The sequence below is a fragment of the Mirounga angustirostris genome, unplaced genomic scaffold (genome assembly GCF_029215605.1).
Source record: "Mirounga angustirostris isolate CCGP_5_RB_7025 unplaced genomic scaffold, mMirAng1.0.hap1 SCAF_1, whole genome shotgun sequence".
Classification (NCBI taxonomy): domain Eukaryota; kingdom Metazoa; phylum Chordata; class Mammalia; order Carnivora; family Phocidae; genus Mirounga; species Mirounga angustirostris.
Window position 1 is genome coordinate 122191478 of NW_026991709.1, and position 19901 is coordinate 122211378.

The following is a 19901-nucleotide window of genomic DNA, read 5'->3' on the forward strand; positions in this document are numbered from 1 at the left end:
GACGGTGCCTGGGCAGGAGCAGAGTTCTAGCCTGTGGCCCAGGGAGGCACCTGAAGTGGCCAGGCACACTCAGGAAGAAGAGTAGTTTGTGGCTATTTCATACAGAACATCACCAGAACCCCCAACCTCTAGAAGCAGAATGCAGCACCCACAGACAGGCTGAGAGATTCTGCAAATAGAAAGACAAGAATCACCAAATTGGTGATTTTAAGAATCAGCAGACTTTGACAAAAGGAATACCACACACACACACACACACACACACACACACACAGGCAAGCACACATGCACAAAACTGAAAATCAGTGGATAATAGAATACCCAAGGAATCTGTAGTGGTAGAAACAATAAAATATGTTTTAAAATATGTAATTATTATCTTTAGGTAGATACTAAAATATATCACATTAATTCTTTCAATTTATCCAACAAGTACTTTTTGAGCACTGTTATGTGCCAGGCACTATATACTGAGACTACAGCAATGAACAGAATAGTTCCTACTGTTTTAGAACTAAGAATCTAGTGGGAGGAACAAGAGATAATAAATAAGTAAATAAATACACAAATATGTCAGTTGGTACTAAGTTCCATGAAGAAAAATAAAACATGAACAGTTTTTATGTAAAAGAACCAGTTAGAAATTCCTGAAATGAAAAACATGAGTACTGAAATGAAATTCTCTATAAATGGGCTGAATAGGGGCGCCTGCGTGGCTCCGTCAGTTGAATGTCCAACTCTCAGTTTTGGTTCAGGTCATGATCTCGGGGTAGTGGGATCAAACTCTACATCCAGCTCCATGCTCTGCAGGGAATCTGCTTCCCTCTCCTTCTGCCCCTCCCCCCGCCACCTGCACACCCTCTCTTGTCTCTGTCTCTAAAATAAATAAATAAATCTAAAAAAAAAAGTGGGCTGAATAAGAGAATGTCCATAGCTGAAGGGAATATTTGGAATTTGAAAACTGGAGCAGTGCATGAGGATAAAGAGCCAGGAAATATGAAGGAAAATTAAGAAACATGAAGGATAGACATACAAGTTCCAACATCTGTCCTGTAGGAATTCTAGGAGAGAACAGAGAAGAATGCAGAGTGGTGGTGAGTCACACAAGTAAATCAGACTAGAACATATTTCTGGAGCTAAAGAAAGACCAGTGTCCTCAGATTCCAAGATGCTGCATGATACTGAACAGAATTCTTAACAAGACACTTAGCCTGGACACAGTCTGGTAGGTTTTCAGGACATCAAGGTTAAAGAGATGATCCCAACAGCTTCATTTCTTCTTTTGACATTCATCCAATAACCATTTACCCAGCACCACTATGTATGTTACAGGCAGTGTTTGAGGGTCTGAAGATCATGGTGAATAGCACAGATGAAGGGCAGGGCAGGGAGCTCAGACCAAGGCCAGCTTATCAAATACCTAAGTAAATTAACTACCTGCAAATGTATGGGTGGAAATGATCAGGGTGAAGAAATTGGAAGCAAGTGGGGGTCAGAGGGTATTACAGGTAAAGAGATCACCAGTAATGGGTGACCAGAGGAAAAATTATTCCTGGCAGGGGGCCCAAGCAAGGCTGCCAGGTAGGAAAGATGGAACATGTTCTAGGGCAGGGAAGAGCTGAGTGTAGGTAGAACAGGGGAGTGGTGTGAGCATGGAGATGGTGGTTGAGATTAGGGATCCCTGTGAAGCACTAGTGTCTCTGGATGACATATTGTGTTGGAAGGACTTCAGAGGGCATGAGAACCATTTATGGTGCTGATGACTTGGTTCTTTGATGCCTGTTTTGCTGTGTCTAATATCAGTAGGCTAAGACCTCAGCCTCACCTGTCCTGGAGAACTAAGGAGAGTTTGGGGGTTTGATGGATATATAATGAGTGATTTGTCAAGCTCCTCACTGATTTAACTCGAGATTTCCAGCTCAGAGGGAGGGTTTCCCGCCAGAAGGCAGATGGACGGGGCAGCCTTGGGCACTGAAAGAGAAGGGCTGGGCCCAGGCCCTGAGCTATTGGATGAGGGGTGATCAGCTTGCAAACATGAACAGAATGGCCATTCAATCTCTGCCCGCCCTTGGCTGACTCCAATAGCCTTTCTTATCACTTATAAGCTGATTTGGAAGGTTGGTGGGTGGGTGAGGGTGGAAGGCTGTGCCAGGAGAACCACAGAGAGGAGAAACCTCCTGCATTCTTCCTGGCAGTGAGGCCTGCTGCCCCCTTCATATCGCCATTCACATCTGCAGTTCCTAGAGCTGAAGTGGGCTATCAAGAACACATTTAAGAAGTAAGTATGGAGTAGCATTTTGAGTGTGGACTGATAATAGCTCCTCACTTATCAGCAATAAATTGCATGCTGCAGGGCAGCATTAGATGGGAGGTCTAGTGGACGATGAATTCCACATTCTTTATCAGCAGGGCCTTAGCTGCCGAGAGGGAGTGACATTCAGGAAACTCAGGAGCCTGGGGATGGACTGGGCAGGGGGCTGGACAACATGCTTCACCACTTCCAAAGATTCCTCCATAATAGTCATAAAACAACTCTACAGCTGTGGTCTCAACTCCAGGTGGGGGTTGAGGCTTATGAGAAGAAGTTTTAGTGGGAAGATTTCAAGAGGCTGAGAGCCATGGAAGGGGAAATCATAAGAGTTCTGCTGCAAAATGTCCCCAACGGTGACGAATTTTTGGAGCAGTGTTATCTGCATTGCAAAGTCATAGGCTACAAAATTGTTAAAGAAAAGCTCCACCATCACTTGGTAAGTAGGATTCCAGTTTTTCAATCATATAAAACATGGGGGTCACAATATTGGGGGCTTAATAAAAAGCAGCATTTTTCAGTGAGTCAGCATTGCGCAAAGATGGTAGATAATGGGCTGTGCAGAAGTGGACATCTGTGGAAGAGGGTAACTCTGAAATGACCACAGGCTGTTGCTTCCTTTCTACCTGTCCCCCTCAACTCCTGTCCAACAGAAGACCTTCAGCTGCTCCTGCCTGAGAAAAGGAGTTAACTGCTAAGCCCATTACATCCCAGTTTGCATCATGAGAGGGTGGGTGTGGGCAGAGGTGTAGGTATTATTGTCCTGGAAAAACTACCCTGTGGTGCTGAGTGAGGCATGGTGACCTCAGGTATAGGGGAAGCAGAAGAAGCTATAAATAAATGTGGGTCCGTCCCTGTGGGCCAAGGAACATTCAGAGGAATTAGGACACCCCTACTCAATCTATGTGCAGTAGAAACCTACTCTCAAATATAGGAGCAAGAGACAGGAAGAGAGGGAGGAGGAGCAGGGAGGGATTGAAAACTCAAACCAATGAAGGACAAAAACTAATATGCATCAGCTTACTATGTATTCAACCTGAGAGCCAAAACCTCAGATTTGTGGTGATAAACCATGTTTGTCATGAATCCTAAGTACATCCAATCAGAGATGAAGTATCTATTATAGCATAGATATTAGGAGAAAAATTCTTCTCTGAGCAGATTCATCCCAATCAAAGGAGAGACTTGGGAACTTGGTTATTATGGAAAGAGTTTTAATTAGTGAAGATCAAACAGTCTATAATTATTCTCCATCATCTCAAAGAAATATATAATCCAATAGAGGCAATATGTGGGTCCACAAGTAGGAATTATATACTGCTCTCCTCACTCCTAATTCTTGCTTTTCAGACCAGAGCCAGGCTGCCTGTTGGACTCTGTTTTCTCTTGCGGCAGACAAAGGGACAGAAAGTATAGTCTCATCTCAGATTGCTAAACTGAGGAGTATTCTCCAGGGGCCTATTGTAGATGGGCTCCTGAGGCATCTTGGCATAGCATAGTGAGACCAAAACTCCCTGAGACCCCATATGTGATTCCAAGACATGCAAGCCAGATATGGGCTTCCCTTCAGATTGGAGAGCTGAACACAGTTGGAGACCCTGCATTTAAAGTGCACCTCTCAGGACCCCTGTCAAGTTACGGAATGACCTTGGAGACTAGGGTCAATCTGTCTCAGTGTTGTGTTAGCACTCAGCCTATCCCCCACTTGGTGGGGATCCCACTCAGTCCTAGTACCTGGACATTTACACAGAGGACACAGGACAACAGGCAGATCTCCAAAAGGACCCAAGGGGCTCCAACATTCCCTTGGCAAGAAGGCAGTGATCGTGAGTAGGAGGAGGTGATGGCTACTCGTTAGGCAGAGTAAGGGGACAATGGGGTCTTCACTGAAGTGGGGTACCTAATACCTCGTCTTAGAGAGATAGCAAGCCGCCTCTGTGAATTTAAATCCAGAGGCAGTAGCATTTGGGTCTAAGGGATGTGGATCGAGCATCTGTATCAGGAAAAATAAATATCATTGAAACAAGGTGAGGATACCTATGGGAAGTGAAGAGAGCTGTGTTTCCAAAACTGAGGAGCAGATACCACTTTATCACAGAGGACTCTGAGAAATCCATAAAATAGCTGTTACTCATGATGTCTTGGATGCGTGTGCTTGAAAGGTGGATATCTCTTATGGGGCTAAGATGCTGGTATACGCCATACAGTGGTGTTAACTCAGATGTCCCGGTCTTCTTTACCCCCTGGGTTGGGCCAGAATAAGTATTATAGTTTTTTCTAAGGGGTGTCAAGTTGTTCCACCTTTCCTACAGTGTGAGGTATGGGAAGAGCCCTTTTCTAATATGGCTCAAGGTGAGATCAAGTCAGACTCTCTCTTGGACAGCAGTGTATCAGAGATGTACTTCCAGGTTAGATCTTGTAATCCATCTCTCTTTTGCAACAGCCCAGACTTGCTTTTGTCCTTGGTGTGATATATTTGTATCTTACACAGTTTAGACCATCTCCCCAGAATGGAACGGGGCAGGAGCAGACATACCTTTGGCCCTGCAGAGAGTGCAGGCTTTGCCTGAGCATCTAACTTGCCACATTTGGCACTTTATTGAACACTGTGTATACAACCTGATTAGGTGAATCCTGATCTCCAACGCTAAACAATATTGTCATGCTTATACTACTCTGGATGATTCTAAGGCCTGTAAATGCTTAGGTGCAGGTTCTAATATAGGATTTAGCTTTTTAAAAACATTTTGTCATTTTGGATACATCAGAACAGTTCCCAAGTCAGGTATAAAACGTCCTTGTTGAAAGGACTTTTAAAGTAGCCCAGGCTCTGTCTGTGTGGCACAGACAAGTGGAGTGGCTTGCGCCAGATCCAAAAGCACCTTTCCACCTGAGAAGCCTTTCCTCACCCAAATCCCACTATGGGAATGTGTGCATTTTGGCGTGCTGGTGATCATGGTAGCAGGGACGCCACAACCCTGACTTTATATACTAGGTTCTCCCAGCTTGACCCTCAACTCTCTTCTCATTTTATAGAAGAACTCAATTCAAACAGCTCCTTTTCTTGATTTCTCTTGTTGATACTTAGTGAAACCCCATGGCTCTTGCCACCTTCTTTGCACCCTAGAGGAGGAAGAGGAGCACTGGGAGAAGCTGGGGCCAAGGGCACATGATGCTGAGGGCTGGGGATTAGGAAGAGGCTAAGACCCCAAGTTATTGTGTCGTGTGTTGGCTTTGGTTTGCATCTCTGTGAAGCTCTGCAGTGAATGGGACTTGATGAGAAACTCTCTCCCTTGCCTGTTCTCTGCTTTGCTTCTTGTTGTGAGGGGTCCTTGTCCTGGGAGTGTACTGGGAGGAAGGAGAGGAGGATGCCACCTGGCTGGTTTGGGCCCAGACGCAAAGGCAGCATGACAGGTCACCAGCAGTCTGACCCAGCTCACAGGTTTGGCTCTCCATAAAAACAAACCAACCAACCCCAAAATTGTGTCTCTTGCATAGATTTTGTAGATCAGGGGTGACGGGCAGCTGGCTGGGAACCAGCCATCTCTATCTCTTTCTTCTTTACCTTCATATCAACTTCCAGAGCTGATGTCTCACTTATTTGTGTCCCCCTTTGGGCTTTGTGCAAACTTTCCTCATATCACCAATCACTCAAGGCTGCAATTACTTTTTACTTGTGTTTCTTCCCCTTCATACTCTGAGCTCCAGAAGAGCAGTGTACTGGGTAGAATAGTGTCTGTCCCTTCAACCCCAATTCCATGTCCTTCCTGGGACCTTAGAATGTGACCTGATTTGGAAATAGGGTCATTGCAGTTGTAAATAGTTAAGATGAAGTTGTACTGGAGTAGGGCGGGCCCTTAATCCAATACCACTGGTATCCTTAGAGGAAGAAGAGAAGAGACACATAGACACACACAGATGAATGATGATTTGAAGAGACATAGGGAGAACGTCCTGTGATGACAGAGGCAGACATTGGGGGGACGCATCCACAAGTCAAGGAATAGCACGATTGCTGGCAAACCACAGAAACTAGGAAGAAATCATGGCACTGCTGACACCTTGATTTCAGGCTTCTCAGCCTCCAGACCTGTGAGAGAATAAATTTCCATTTTAAGCCACCCAGTTTGTGACACTTTGTTACAGTGGCCCTAGGAAACTCACACAGAGCTGTGTTCTGGTCACTGTTATATTGCAGGTGCCTAAAACAGGGTCTGGAATGGAGAGGCAAACTGTTAATGTTTGCCAAAGATGAACTGTATATAGAGATATGAGACAAGAGGAATGTGACAGAGGAGGAAGCAGACACAAATAGGGAAAAACTTGCTTCTCTGGTGCATGGCCCAGTAGTTGGGACGCCTGGAAATCAGCGTATGCAGCAAATGCCTAGCAAGTGCTCATTCAGTGAGAAAATGAATAAATGAATGAATGGATTTGTGATATTGGACTTCTCTCATCTTCACATTGCCTCCAAAAGAACAATCGATCAATTGACATGCCTTGGCAGGAAACGATGAAACTGTATACAAAACAGCAACGTGGCAGAACTGTGTCAAGACATATACGCATACGAATGATCTGTAGAAAGTGACAGTTCAATATGCCCCAAATTTCAGGGGCTATACCACCTGAGGCTAAGACCTGCCTCAGTCATGGAGTGATGCTTAGTATCCTGCTGTGCCTGCCACTCTGCCTGACCTGGTTCCTGCGGAATTACACCCAAACTAAAGTCTTTCTTCCCCATCTTAGCTCTGCCGCCCGATTCCTCCAGACCTCACCCCTGCACTGCTGGCGTCTCTCTGGGACAACAGGCTGGTTTTTCTTGCAGCTGTGCCACTGACCCCACCCTGTGTCCCCTTCCCTCCCTCATTGTTCTTCATTGGCCAGCCTTGTTTGCAGCACAAGGACATGAAGAAGACATTCTTCTCATTCTCCAGTCATTGTCACTAATTGAAATGGGAAGCAAGACAAGGCTCCAGAAGAAAAGCTTATTATTGGCTGCCTTGTTGGAAGAAAATGAGTCACCTAAGCAGATAGGTTTCCGTGATCTCAGGCAAACCTCACTCTTTATTCTACACAACCCCGTCTAATTGTTCAAGAAAATGTTCATCTGCTTCATAATGCAACAGCCATAATGGAAGTGTTGTGAAATCACTGAAAAGTTTATTCAAGGCTAGCTCCTGAAAGCCCAGCCATAATGCACGGGCTTTGGAGGAGTTAATAGAATTGGCTCTCATTGAAATCGCATGGATAACAAATTTCCCTAACACGTATCCTTTTAAATATGCTTGTTGATGGAAGTCTGAATTGGCATTTGACAGATGCAAAGCACTAACAAAAGGGGTGAATTTCCCAGTTCCACTGCCAGTCATTCCCCTTGTGGCTGTGTCGTCAGTCCCTGCCCAGCCCCCCACCACTGAACGAGGCCTAGAAACCCCCACAGTTCCCATGAAACCAAGTCTTACAAACAGGAGATCTTGAACTCTTTCCCTGAAGTACAAAACAGAGAAAGAAGAGAAAATCATTTGTCTTAGTCCCTTTGGGCTGCTGTAACAAAATGCCATAGACTGGGTGACTTATAAACAACAGAAATTAATTCCTCACAGTTCAGGAGGCTGGGAAGCCCAAGATCAAAATGTTAGCACATCTGGTGTCTGGTGAGAGCCTGCTTTCTCATTCAGAGACAGCCAACTTCTTGCTGTGTCTTCACGTAGTGAAAGGAGCAAGGGGGGAGGGTGTGTCTGGGGTCTTTTTTATAAGGCACTAATCCCATTCACAAGGGCTCCATCCTCATGACCTAATCATTTCCCAAAGGCCCACCTCCTAATATCATCACTATGTTGCGGGGTGGGGTCGGCGGTTAGGATTTCAACATGTGAACTATGGGTGGACAAAAACATTCAGACCATAGCACCATCCTGCAAAGTGGAAGGAAAACGTCCACAAAGAATGGATGGGCAAAACAAGCTACAGAGCACAAGCTACCTTGTATTGAGATTTCTTTCCAATAACTTCAAATGGAGGAGTCAGAATTAACTGAAGAAAAAGAAACACAAAAACAATAAAGCCAACACGTGTACTCCTCATGCACCACACAACTCTTGATGAATACAAAGAAAAAGTTTGAGATGAATTTCTGCACTCAAGAAGCCTAGTTAGATTTGCTCATTCATTTATTCACTGAAGATGTGAATACTCTAGAGTCTGTAGCCATTGAGAAACAATGATCATTTAGCTGCAAAATTAGGGGAAACTGGCCATGAGTCTAAAGCAAGTTCAGAAAAGGAGAAAAAACAGTTGAATTGAAGATTTGGGAAATTTATTTGGGGGTCTCTGCTATGCCATGCACATCCTGTATCTTGTCTGAGCTATACCCAGGTCTGCCTTTCCAGAAACCTGTGACCTGAGTTGTTGGGCAATAAATGTAAGAGTGATTCCCTTTGCTTCTTTTAATGTTCCCAAATGACACTTACCATGCTGGGAGCAATTTGTAACCTTTTTTCTCTTTCTGCCTTTCCACAATGAGGAAACATGTGGCGGATTACTGATGACTGCCTATTCATTAATACCCTCCCATTGAGTGGTGAGGTCTATGTCCCCTCCTCTGGAAGGCTCTGTGACTGTTTTGACCAACAAAAACAGTGGAAGTGATACCATGCCAGCTTCTAGACCCAAGCCTTGAGAAAGAAGGTGGCAACTTCCACTTCCTATCTCCAGGAACATTCTTTCTGGGAGCTCTGAGCTGTCATACTGGAGAGGCTAAGGTGGGCGCTCTGGTCATCAGTCCCAGCCAAGCTCAACCTTCCAGACTTCTCTTCCTAGGCATGAGATCAATAAGTTAAACCATCCTGGACTTTGCAGGGCAGCTTAGGTACCAGTGGGCTGCCATCAGAGGACCTCAGCTGATCTACATGAACCTAATGAATCAGCCTACTGCGCCCTGCCTGAAATGCAGACTCCAAATCTATGAAACATACATAATAAAATGATTTCAGCTAGAAGGTCTAGAGCAGCTTATTACGCAGTAACAGATAATGTAAAGAGAAGATTAAAAGCACCAAAGATAGGTGTGCTTCATTTCCACCTCTGTGGGGAAAACGGTTTTGTTTTCTTCCACGGGTGCTTAGCATTAATCTCGAGTCACTCATGTCGTGGGTTCTTTTTGGTGACCTATACCACAGCTCGAAGGCCATGTAGTGAGGGGTCTAGTTGAGGCAATTTTGCTTTCTTTGTCCTAGAGACACATCTCTGGGCCAGAAGGAACTTGGCCACACAATGGCCCGTGGGTATGAAAGTGTGTATGTGTGTGTGTCTGCTTTTTGCTTGTGTGAGAAATATGTTTCATTACCAGACTTTATTTTCTGTCCTCAATGGAGCTTTTTTCTTTTTCTTCTCCCTTGTGGTGGGGACTATAGAAACCATTTCAAGGCGAGGCTCTCTCTATTGCTTTTGTTTTTCCCTCCCTGTTTCTTTGGAGACTTCTGCATTCAGCACGGGCGTTTCTGGAGGTGGTCGGCATTGTTCCTTCCTCCTGCGCCTGGCAGAGCGCTTGGAGGGTCAGTTGGAAATGAAGCTTCTATTATCTGCGATCTGCCTCACCCTCTAAGCCGGTCCGTCCCTACACTAAGGCTCAGCCAAGCATGAAGAAAACTAATTGTCCCCACTCTCTGCTCTACTGCACACCAAACCCCTGCGTGTGCTTCCCCCAGTTCCGTGACAGTGAGAGAAAACCTGGCCCAGCGGAGGCAGAGGGACCTACACGTTTCCAGGTCCCGCTCTGCCCAGACGCACGCAGGGCCTCAGTGGCCAGGACTCAAGCCCACGGCTTCTCCGGGCGCTGCCAGGGCAAGGGAAGGGGCGGAGGGAGGGCGGGAAGCTGATGACTCTGCGTGTTCCCAGTAATTGCAATGGGCATAGGAAAGGGGGACTTGATTAATTTGCCTGATGAATTATGCATCACCTCTGCAAGCCGCCCTCCCAGCCTCAAAGCTTTATTATTCAAGTTGCTTGAATCCCACCACCTCACCCCTCCTTTCCTTGAAAGCTGCTGTCCAACAAGTATCAGGGAAGCCTTTGGTGCCTGATCTCTAGGACCACCTAACAGAGTGCTTCCAGTGAGTGGCAGAATTACTGAAATGTGTGTGAGCTGTTTAAAACACACCTGTGTGTGTGCCCGCACTCTCTCTTCCCGCCTCCCCCCCAACACATGGAGCTGGAGGAATTCATCAATAACAAGCCCAAGATTTATGATGTGAGGGGAAACTCAGCTGTCTTTTGTAGTCTAGGACAGAAAAATTTAAATACAGAAGTGGCAATTATTTTGTTAGTCGCGTTTTAAGTTAACACCACATGAAAGAAAGTCTCCTTCAATAAAGAAAGAAGCAACAAGGAATGCCACAGCAGCGAGATTAACTTTGGGTGTTTTCAAGGCTTGTGGATTGCAGATTTGATCTCCCAATTTTTCATCTCTCTGGTCCGTTCAATCTTGGATTTAACCAGGGGCCCTTTTCAATCCCTCCTGAGTGGTTAGTGGTAATCTGGTCTTTCATTAAGGGTCCTAGCACCTCCTAAATGATGCAGTCTGCCTTGCTACCCATCTCTCCAGGTGGAGACAGAAAACTCTTTGTGTTACTACTCAGAGCAAAATAAGGGCAGTACTTCCTGCCCCAAGTTGGGGTTGAAGAATTGGGCAGGGCCTTTGTTTTTTGTCAAGCTTCCTCTGTCAAAGCTCAGCCTGAGGGGCAGAGTTAACAAAGGATACAAATAAAATAAGACCATGATTTTTTTTTTTTAGATTTAGATTTTTGGTAGCAGCTTTATTGAGATATAATGCACATACAATACAATTTACTCCACGTATACAATTCCATGGTTTTTAATATATTCATAGAGTTGTGCACCTATCACCACAATAAATTTTAGAACATTTTCATCATCCCTGAAAGAAGCCGTGTTCTCTTTATGACCCACCCTCTACCCCCCAACCGAAGGCAACCACTAATCTGTTTTCTGTCTCTGTCGATTTGCCAATTCTAGACATTTCATATAAAAGGAATCATAGAATATGTGGCCTTTTGTGTCGGACTTCTTTCACTCAGCATAAGGTTTTCAAGATTTATCCATGTCGTAGCATGAATCAGTACTTCATTCCTTCTTATGGCCAAATAATATTCTATTGTCTGGATATACCACATTTTGCATAACTATTCATGAGTTCCTGGAGCAATATGATGATTTTCTAAGCTTTTTATTTGGAGTTTTTATGCTTTCTGTCTCTATGGAAAGAATCTCATGTCAAGTTGACAGGAAAGCTTTTGGGTAATGCACTAGGTTAGAAGACCAATGTAAAACTCAAAGCAAGAAATAGATTCTAGTTTCTTCCAAGCTGGTGTTAGAGCAAATAGTGAAGTCCTTATATGTTTCCTATAGCATTCAGAAGAAGATTTACAAAATGACCTCTTTTTCAAAGTACTGGTAAAAAAAAAAAAAAGTGCCTTGCATCTTTTTAAAACAGCAAGATTCCTATTTAACACACATATATGGAGCACTTACTCTGTTACAGTTGCCGATCTCAAGGACTTAAAAGTCTAATGTGGGGATGCCTGAGTGGCTCAGTTGGTTAAGCGTCTGCCTTTGGCTCAGGTCATGATCCCAGGGTCCTGGGACCAAGTCCCGCATTGGGCTCCCTGCTCAGCGGGGAGTCTGCTTCTCCCTCTGCTTGCAGCTTTCCGTGCTTGTGCCCTCTGAGACAAATAAATAAATAAAAGCTTAAAAAAAGTCTAATATGAAAACAACAGTCCAGATGACGGATGAGAACTAATGACAAAAGTGGTAGAGACAACATATGAGGGCATGGTAACGGTCTGTTCTGGTGGGCAGGTTGAGAGCCCAGTAAACCAGAAGCCTGGCTGGAGGCAGGCTTGCCTCAGTTTCATCAATTATAGACTGACCTTTCAACTAATATCTCTTTCTTTTTTAAAAAAGATTTTATTTATTTATTTATTTGAGAAAGATTGAGAGAATATGAGCGGGGGTTGGGGGAGGGAGAGGATCAGAGGAAGAGGGACCAGCAGACTCTGCACTGAGTGTGGAGCCCAACTCAGGGCTCAGTCCCATGACCCTGAGATCATGACCTGAGTTGAAATCAAGAAGCAGATGCTTAACCGACTGAGCCACTCAGGTGCACCAAACTATTATCTCAATAATGCCTCTTTTCATCAGAGGAGGCAGCCATAGTTCCAGCCCTGGGGGCTCTCTCTCTCTGCCTCTGTGGATTGAAGACTCACTTGAATCAGCCAGTCTGGAGAACTCTGTTTTCCTGGCTGTGCATAAAATGAGGAATTGGACTCACTATTCTGCAGTGTCTCCCAAGAAGCAGAGAGTAGAATGGAAAGATTTCTGTATTTGGTTTTGAATCTCTTCGAAAGGATAGTTCTCTCATCTATAAAATGGGAAGAATACAACTTACCCTAGACATAATGTTAGGATAGAATGAGGTAATGTCCACAGGTGCCCTTCATTACCAGGCACTAAATAAATGGTGGTTACTTAAGGCTCTACTAATGCTAGCAATCTCCAGTGATGGGTCAGCTTCTCAGGCAATAGAGTATTTAATTGAGCACTTATTACGTACATGCCCCAAAATATGAGAGAATAAAAGAAGAATGTGGTGAAGAGCCCGATCTAGTCTATATGAAAAAAATAGTGACCAGGACAAGATACTCTGCCCCTCGCTGGAAGCGGCTACTGTCACCTCCCACTCCCAGTAGCCATGGTTTGTCCCTCTCTCAGGGTTCTCAGTACCTTCCCCATTGGGTTTGAATTATTAGGTTAAAAGTTTTTTATCTTCTTCACCAGGCTGTGATGTCCTTGAGGGGGGGTACCACATTCTTTCATATTTAAAATCTGAGCTTATTAGGGAGTTCCCTCTGAAACCACACTGTTATCTTTTCTTTCTCTTTCTCTTTGTAGTTATTTGTGGTTTTATAGTTAGAATGTCATTTTTAAGGCCTCTTGAGTCATATTTCTTTGCAAGACATATGTCTACAGTCATGGCTCTCTCTCCTCAAAACATTCAGATGTTTAATTTCCTAAAGTCCAGGGCACTGCTTTGGTTCATGTGATTGACAAGATGGAGCACTGGCAAATCTGGCGATTTTTTTCACTTACGCTGATTAGCAAACTCAAAACAGCAATTACATTCATTGTTTGCTCTATTTTTAGAACCAACTCGTTGTCAGAAAGGCAAGGCAAATGCTCCTTCTCTAATAGAACAAGACTTCCCATTGAGCTCTGGAGAGCTGAACTCTCTAATGCTTCCCCATCTTGCCCAGGTGCCAGGAAATCTTGTGTGATAGACGGCCACTGACCAATCCAGCTAAGCTCTACCCATCTCTAGGTCAGGCTGGGATTCAGATCCCTTCAGAAAGAGAGAGAACGTTTGAGCAATAAAATGCTAACTATAACCTGGAATAAGTAGATGAATTTATGGATGTATTAATGTGTACAGAAAGGTAATGTATTGAAAGGACTCTGGGGTGGCTCGCAGAATCAAGGAAAGAATGAATTCAGATCTCAGGGAGGGCAAGAGTCAGGGTAAGAACTGCAGGTGATGTCAGCAGCAGGATCTGTGAACCATCTATCTAGGAGCTACCATTATGTTTACTCTGATTATTCAGCCTCTGGGGATGTAAAACAGTTAAAGGTTCAAATTCCAGAAGTGGCACCAGTTGGCCCTGCTTGGGTCAGGGTCAATCCTTTAACCAACGCCTCTCACATGTCATGAATGTAGTCGTTATGTCCACCCTTTTGTTTGCAGCCATTCCTAGAGAAGGGAAGTTCATTGTGAACAGAGAAGCCGCCACTGTAGTTGGTGTCAGCCACAGTGGAGGCTTGTCTCCTTACCCTAAACTGATCAGCAACAAGCGAGGCAAGGAAAACTCTACCCAAGACTCTCTGAGGCAATCATTCTTTCATCTGGGAAAAAGTTACAAGATCAAACGAAAAAAAATCACCAACCTGTAATTTTCTGGTATTTACGACGCTATCTTCTTTTACATGCTTACCTAGCATTTTAAGTTCTGTTATTTAACAGGCTAGAAATGCATGAGGCCAAGTATTTATTGCAATACGCAAATTTTATGTACCTAAACTGTGCAGCTGGAATAGGCATTTTCTTAAAACATAGTGCAGCCCTCAAGGAAAAGGCTCTAAATCAGAAACCCCCAGGGATTCTTATCCAACAAAAGAATTCAGGAAGAACTTGGCCCTGAAGGCACTGTAGGATCTGGGGCAGGGGAGGACACTCTTCCATTTTTTCTCTTCATTGACTATTGAATGAGCACTTACTCTGTGTCAGGCACAGTGCTAGGCACCTGGGATACCAAAGTGATGCAGACATATATGATCTCTGCCCTTAGAGATCTTATGGTGCTCTCTTAAAGTAGCATTAACACTCATCGGGCTTCACAGGGTGAAGGAGGTGTATAGAATCATGCAGAAGATGACCTCACCTAGCCAGGGAAGATTGGTCAAGAGAGGCTGAGACCTGAGAAGAGATGTGAAAAGTAGAAGAGTGTTCCAGGCAAAAGGAACTACATGTGCAAAAGAGATAAGAGAGAATATGATGCATCCAAGGAATTTTATGAGTCTAGAATTGTCGAAGTGTAGATAACCAAGAGGCAGTATGGCAAGATGAGGTAGGAACCAGCTCAGGGATAGCTTGAATTAGAACTTTATCCCAGGAGCACTGGAGAGTCACTAAAGGTTTTCAGTAGGGGGCTGGATTCAGTAAGGAGAAGTGCAGGCCTGGGTAGCCCAGAGACCAGGCACATGGGAACCTTGTAGAAGAAGACTCCTAAAGACCTAAGAAACCCTTTTGAGAAAGCTTTTCTGAGAGCTAGTGCTTGTCTCCCTGAGATTTAGGGGAGGTTCTCAGAGAGTCAGGGTGAAGTACTGGAGATCATGGAGCAGAGTGGGGTGGCTAAGGCCAAGGCAGGGCTCAGAGAAGGGTTTAAGGAGCTGCTCACAGCCACCATGAGGCACCATATACTGACAAAGGACAGACCAACAGATCCTCAGGCCAGACACTCTTTTTTTTTTTTTTAAGTAGGCTCCATGCTGGCTCCATTCAGCATGGAGCCTTGATCTCACCACCCTGAGAGCAAGCCCTGAGCTGAAAATAAGAGTTGGACATTTAACAGATTGAGCTACCCGGGCATGCCAGGCACTCTCTTTTTAAGTGTCTTTATAAACCACACTGTTGGTATTGAGCTCCTGGTTCCATTCAGGGGGAGAGGCTCCCAACACTGAGAGATGTACTAGGTCCAGGTTCAGAACCTTGTGCTGATTCAGAGCCCAGGATACGTACAAGCCTCTCAGCCACATCCCTCCATCCTGCTGGGGAGGTTCAGCAGCTGGTCTTGTTCCTGTCACCTCCTTTGTATTTCTTTTTTCTTTCTTTTTTTTTTGCTTGCTTTAACAAAGAGTTACTAATTTTCCAGTTCACTTTCCACTCATTTCTCTGAAAGAAGTGACCTTTTGTTTGAAATGGCCAGACTGACTTGCTGCTTTGTCACTCATTTAGTATTTATTGAGCACCTGTGGGTAAACTCACATGTAAGACTTTTGAGGGAGTGTCAAATGAATCAGATGCAAATCTTGACTTCAAGAAACTTGCAATGACCCATGAAAAATAAGACATGTTGACCCAGCATATGTTTGTTAAAGACCTATCATATATCAGGCTCTGCAGTGGTTTTCTGAGACATAGCAATGAATGGCCACTCTTGTAGAGCTCATGTGAAAACACAGAAGTGTGTGCCACGTGCTGAATATGTTATTTTCAAAGTTAGCCCATTGGTTTCTTGGAGAGAGAGATAGAAGCTGTCCTTATCAGCAAAAGGCATTGATAAGTGTGGAGTGTGGAAGCTGGGTCTCCAGGCCTTGGCCACCGGATGCCAGGGCTTTCAAGGAAGGAGCTATTACTTGACATGATGGTGGGGAAGAGTTTGGATGCCAGTCTTCCTGGTACTGTGAGCTAAAGGGTTGTGACAGAGGAGGGCAGGGAATCTTATTTCAGGGTAGGGGTCAGAACAGACAGTCTAGTGGAAACAACACCTGGATGTTAGTTATCTGGGCCAGCTGGCAGGAAAATACCCCAGGCAGGGGGAATAGAATGTCCATGCATAGAGGCCAAGTTAAGTAAAATGTGAAGTGTTGCTCTATGATGAAATCCCATAGAATAATGAAAAACCAGTTTCTAAATCTGTATGTGTCAACTTGGGTGGATCTTAAAAAACAAGGTTGTGTTAAAAAGGCATATATATATATAATCTAAACCTAGAAGAAAAACACAACAAACTCACTGGAGTGATTACCTCTGGGGAGTGGAGAAGGGATTGAGGATGGGGATGAAGAGGTCTTAAGCTTTCCCTGTAAGTGTTCAGGTTTCTTACAAGGAGAATACATTCAAGTGTTATTTTGGGAACTAGAAATCTGTAATACAAGATGAAAATTGGTCAGTGCTATTGACAGATAGAGATGGGGTCTATGGGACAGAGACGGCGGGAGAGAGCACTGCCAGTTGAAAGGGGTGGAGGAAACTTGGTGAAGGAGGCAGCCCCTGGTTGAAGGATGGGCCAGATCTGGCCTTGCAGAGATGGAGCAGGCACAGGGATGGGAAAGTGCACAGTGGCTAAGGGAAGAGCAATAGTTTACCTGGAATGAGCATGTGGCAGGGAAGATTGGGGGTCAGGGAGAAAAGGTGAGTTGGGGCCAGGTTGAGGGTTTTGGGGGCTTTGGAGCTCAGTAGGGCTGGTAGCCACAGGCAATGCAGGAGGTGGGGGTCAAGTCAGGAGGCTATGACAGTGGCCCGGGGTGGGGGGGCGGAGGTTAGGGGCAAGAGTGTAAGGCCCTCTGGGTGCAGAATGCCAGGGCATGTCTGCAGATCATACAATTTAAACCTAAAACCCCTACCCAGCTTCTTAGAAAGGTTCTTATCTCCAGCCTTTAACACTGTGGGGCAAGGCAAGTTCTGAAGAATGACATGCTCTTTAAACTGACACTCTCAAGGAAAGCTTTAGTTTCCTTGAAAAATTCTTTATTAATTTAAACACCACCGCTTTCTGCTAACACTAAGAAGAGATTATAATATTCCAGCGGGACTTCCTTTGCTTAACATGAAAATAAACCTGACAGAAGGATTACAAAACTAAACACGGAATATTACAAGAAACACTAATTACCTCCCATTCTTTCTTCTCACTCACTAAAACAACTATTTAGACAGACAAAGAAGTGGAGAGAAGGCGGGAGCAGAACTGAAAGGTGTATGGCTCTGCTAATCCCTGCTGCTTTGATAAATCTGAAATAGGATCATTTGACATCTGAGAAGTGGGAGGTATCTTTCAAGGAGCGTTTTGCATTGAGTTACCTCAGGTAACTCTGATTTACCTTTTGAATCAAACAAGCTTTGGACTGAACATACAATTTTTCCTCTGTTCCAGCCTTGGAACCCTCCCCTCTCCTTCTCTGGCTGGGGTAATTACCTTCCCTCTGGGCCCGAGCCCCCTGCTCTGTTACAGCACCTGGGCGGGGATGGTGCCTGCAAACAGTAAGCTCAGCGAGCCAAGGTCCGCAGGGAAGACAGGTTTGGTGCCCACCCTGACTAGTTTAGTGCCTGTGCTCATAAGAATTTCCTTAATGGGACGGACATCTGGGGAGGAAGGAGAGGGGACAGAGGGAGAGGGAGAAAGAAAGAATGGGTGGTTCCATACCTAATATTTGTATCCTGGACCCTGGATTTCAATGCAATAGTTAAGTACCGCCCCCTCACCCCACCTTCCACCAGATCCTTCTCTTCAGCAATCTTTGGGAGGGCCCTTATGATGCAGGAATTCTTACTAAAAACTCAAGAAGGCCTGAGAGCACAGCATGAAATGAATAAGATGCCACTTTTTAAATAGTCAACCTGAACATGTGCACACTCACATCAGTTGTATACAGAAACACCGGCGTTACGACATTACTAGGTTCTTTGGTGTGACCCGTGCACCCTCCGTGTCACCCTTTCTCTCTCGCTCTGTGACAGGTGTGGAGTTTCCGGTTCTACGCTTGTCCCAGTTTTGCCTCAACTGCCGCCTTGCTCCCGCATCTTGTGTTGTCTGTCTCATCCTGATCAATGCCAATGAGATGAGTGGATTCTTGGTCTAAGGCCTGAGGTAGTAATTGCAGGCGATTCTCAATTCCTCTGTGAATTTTCTTATCCTATTTATTGCTGCTGCTGAAATCCCGCAAATCCGGGGAGCATGCCTCTCCTCCAACACAGCCTCTCCTGTGCATCCCTGAATTGCCTTCTTAGAGCTGAGGGTTAGACCAGCTGGGCTTTCAGGTGGAAAGAGAACAGTTGCCAGTCCGAGTGTCACCAGAAACAGTTCCCCTCATTTCCATAAGGGCCTTTTTTTGTTTTAGTTCTTGCTTGCGTTCTCATTTGCCCATCTTGTGTTAGGTGACTTGCTATTTTGTTTGAGCATTTTATGTTTACCTACTTACCTATTGCAAATATTTCTCAAATGTGTATTCCTAGAGTTAGGCAAACAAGTAAAATAACCTGAAATGTACCACACAAATGTGTGTGTGTTTAAACTTTTCACTGCTAAGGACCAAACGAACCAATTAGTTTCCGGAGGAATTATATGGAAGTTTGCCAAGAGTAATTATTGATTCATAAAATGCTCCTTTTCAGGAACATAATTCTGGAAAGAAAAAAAAAAGAAGAAGATTTGAAGGAAATAAGCAAGAAAATAAAAGAGTTTGGATCACCAGAATTGGATTACTAAGATTCGACTTAGGAATTGAGACTTGTCTGCTAATAAGACCCCACAATAACTTCTTATCCTATTTGTTTTAAACTGAAGATAGCTCTCCATGGGATCCTCAGAATGCACTGTAAGCCCATTTGGGGTGAGCATAGTAAGACATATAGGCAGCAAATAAGGATTAGAGCTCTGCAAGGAGAGGACAGCCCCAGAGTGTACCTGAGCTCTGAGGCCTGGGACAAGGGGGAGGACTGTCAGTTTCTCTGTGTGAGTGCAGGTCTCCTGCTCATATGTACAGCCCAGCACTGAGGGAACTTACAAAAGAACGTGTGTTATGAACAGAACGGTATTCCCCTCAAACTCATACGTTGAAGCCGTAAACCCCATGTGACTAGATTTGGAGATAGGACATTAAAGAGGTACTTGAGGGGGGCACCTGAGTGGCTCAGTCGTTAAGCATCTGCCTTCAGCTCAGGTCATGATCCTAGGGTCCTGGGATCAAGTCCCGTATTGGACTCCCTGCTCAGCGGACCTGCTTCTCCCTCTCCCACTCCCCCTGCTTGTGTTCCCTCTCTCGCTGTGTCTCTCTCTGTCAGATAAATAAATAAAATCTTTAAAAAAAAATAAAGAGGCACTTGAGGTTAGGTCACACAGGTATGGCCCTGGTCTAATAGGATTAGTGTCCTTGTAAGAAGAGGAGGAGACACCAGGGATCTGCATGCACAGAGAAGAAGCCACGGGAAGACACAGCAAGGAGGCAGCCATCTGGAAGCCTA